Genomic DNA, 2,991 nt, shown 5'->3' with positions numbered 1-2,991 from the left:
ACAGACACAACATGAGTTTGAGGGGATTAAACCAGAAAGAATTTTAGTGGACCCACCGTTAATTAATTTTATCAGTGAGAGATTTTATGGTGGAAGATCGTGAATCGTCAAACACCAATGGTTTTTTTTTGTGAGGGAAGAATGATTCAACAAAGTGATCAAATATTATCTCAGCAAAAGAGTGCTTGGAAGTTGGTAAAATTGATCCCGGCAATTGGATGCGTTTCACTCTTGGAAGCACTCAGAGTCCAAGTGGGAGTTTGAGGGGATTAAACCAGAAAGAATTTTAGTGGACCCACCATTAATTAATTTGATCAGTGAGAGATTTTATGGTGAAAGATCATGAATCGTCAAACACCAGTGGGGTTTTTTTTGTAAGGAAAGATTGATCCAACAAAGTGATCAAATCTCGTCTCAGTAAAAGAGTATTTGGAAGTTGGTGAAATTGATCCTGGCGATTGGATGCGTTTCACTCTTGGAAGCACTCAGAGCCCAAGCGGGAGTTTCTTATTCATCCCCCTCCCCTTTTTTAGTGATCGGGCTATCCCTAAGAGCTCGCAAAGATACACACACACAGAGCATAAACCCCTATAAACTAAATTTTGATAACATCCTGTATCCAAAAATTTTATCTTTTACCTAGTGACACCTTTGTCATTCATCAAAGTTATTGCCTAGTCCTGTATCCAAAACCGGTAATTCGATATGTTACCCAAATCATTATTGATTTTTTGTTCGTTTGTGTTTCAGGTATTATTTCGATCACAAGTTTCTCGTTGATGTGGTTGGCAAAATATGTAATAACGTTCGTGGTGTAAACCGAGTTTGCCAAGATATTACATCAAAACCACCAAATACTATCGAATGGGAATAAATGGCGTCTATTTGACTGTTTGCGGATTTCACTGCATGGATTTGCTGAATGGCTCTTGTAGATTAAACTGGGACGATGTTCTTGAAGTCAAATCTACCGTGTACTAATCCTAATAGTATTTGTCATCTATTTATTGCTCAGATTCAGCTATAGGATGTGAAATTGAGAAATTTAACTTGTATTGTAAGAACACCCTCTATGAATTTATATAGATCTGTTTGTTTCGATTCAGCCATCCTCTGTTTGTCTTCGATCTTGTATAATTTTTCAGGTGGTTATATTTTCCATGTACTTTTAGTTAGTTTCCTCTGATAATTTTTTAGAAACTTAGAACAGACTGCATCGCTAGGCACTGATGCTGATTGTATGAGTAATTCTTCAACGGTACATGGGTCAGTTGACACATAGACAAGTAATTAAACATTGCTGGGCACTGTAATTCTATTTGTTCCGCTGCAGAAAAGCTGGCAAGGAGATAAAAAACATGCATTTCGCCAATGCTTATGGGAAAAGTCTGTTCAATCTATGTACACGATGCTGAAATTCTATTTGTTCTTACTCATCCAATAATACATTAGTACATCCTACTTAGCACAAATACAATAAAAATACCAAATACAAATTCAAGAAAAATACCAAATAAAAGAACAAATACAACAGTCTTCGACAAATCCATAATATCAATCTCAATCTTTCTCTTTTCCCGCACTTCTCCAATTGACACGTCACTTGAAACTTGCGGCATCACGCTCGACTGATTCGTCTGAACAAGCCCTGCCTTTGAACCTTCAAACTCCTCTTTATCAGTCACCCATTTGAAGAAGCCAAAATTACTCATTTTCCAATTAGCATATCCTAAAAACAATCGACCAGTGATCGTCTTAGTTCCAGATGTGGAGAGTATACCCTCCTTTCACAATGGCACATCAATCCACGACGAGTGCTTGAAGATGACTCCAGGATCCACGGCTACAGATACAGAAGTTTGCATATTCATAGAAATTGAAAAATTATAATTGGCAAAAAGAAAACACTAACATAATATTTTTTCCTTCCACAACGTCACATCAATATTTTATGCCAAACAACCCAATGTACATAAACCAAATATTTTGCAGCAGTGAGAAAAAAAATGTTTTGCCCTTTATTTACTTATGGATTTTAAATAGCCTCGATGCATATAAATGGATCAAATTTTAAGGGCATAAAAGAATCTTAAAAAAACACACAACAACTCAAAACCGAAACTGATTGGATCAATTTAGAACTAGACTTTCAATCATAATCATCCTCTGATAGTTATTCTAGTCTTCCATCATTGAAATTGTAGAAAATAAAAAGTTCCCCTTCCATCTCTAGCATTACGGAAAAAAAATTCTTAGTTTTCCCCTTAAAAACTAATATCTAAATATGTTATTATAATGAAAATCAACAAAGATAAGGGAGTAAACTTCAAACATCCAACTCACAGCTCCTGTGAAGTTATCAAGTTGCTTGCTTTGGATCACGGCTTTGCTTAGCAAGATTATATTGGATCATTAAAATTAATTGAAGGACATCATTAAAATTAATTGAAAGAGGTCCAACCTGGAGCCCGATTCGAATTTAATTAACTAAAAAATTAATTGAAGGACGAAGTTAATTAACTGATTCGAATTGAAGGTACGAAAACATTAAAAAAAGAGGAAAATTAAAAGAGGTCCAACCTGGGTTGAGGGCGGAGGAGGAGGAGGTTGAAGGCGAGACCGCGGTGGAGGAGCGCTAAAGGCGGAGGAGGAGCTCGATGGCGAGATCGTGGAGGAGGAGGAGGTTGAAGGCGAGATCACGGCGGAGGAGGGATGAAGGCGGAGGAGGAGCTCGACGACGAGAAGAGAGGGATATGAATCTGGGGAGGGAGAGGGTTTGGGTTCTGGGGAGAGAGAGGGTGAGGGTACGTGTTCTTTTATGTCTCTTGGGAATTAGGGATGAAAGAGCATATCTGACGGTGATTTATGCCAACGAAAATCCAATGGCCAGAATTCGTTTTCGCACAGTAACAGTGCGAAAAATTTTCACATCCAAAAACTTCTCTCTCTCTCTCTCTCTCTCTCTCTCTCTCTCTCTCTCTATATATATGC

General features: G+C 37.7%; 1 long non-coding RNA gene across 1 annotated transcript; it reads right to left on the bottom strand.

Annotated features, from left to right (window-relative positions):
* On the bottom strand, positions 1,399-2,773 carry LOC109829465. The gene is made up of 2 exons (XR_002244022.1): positions 2,581-2,773; positions 1,399-1,843 (listed from the first exon to the last, which is right to left on the bottom strand). It is a non-coding gene; the product is annotated as an uncharacterized LOC109829465 (long non-coding RNA).

The sequence above is a fragment of the Asparagus officinalis genome, chromosome 2 (genome assembly GCF_001876935.1).
Source record: "Asparagus officinalis chromosome 2, Aspof.V1, whole genome shotgun sequence".
In the NCBI taxonomy this organism is placed as follows: domain Eukaryota; kingdom Viridiplantae; phylum Streptophyta; class Magnoliopsida; order Asparagales; family Asparagaceae; genus Asparagus; species Asparagus officinalis.
The sequence above is the reverse complement of the archived record's forward strand: the minus strand, read 5'-3'. Positions and strand labels throughout refer to the sequence as shown.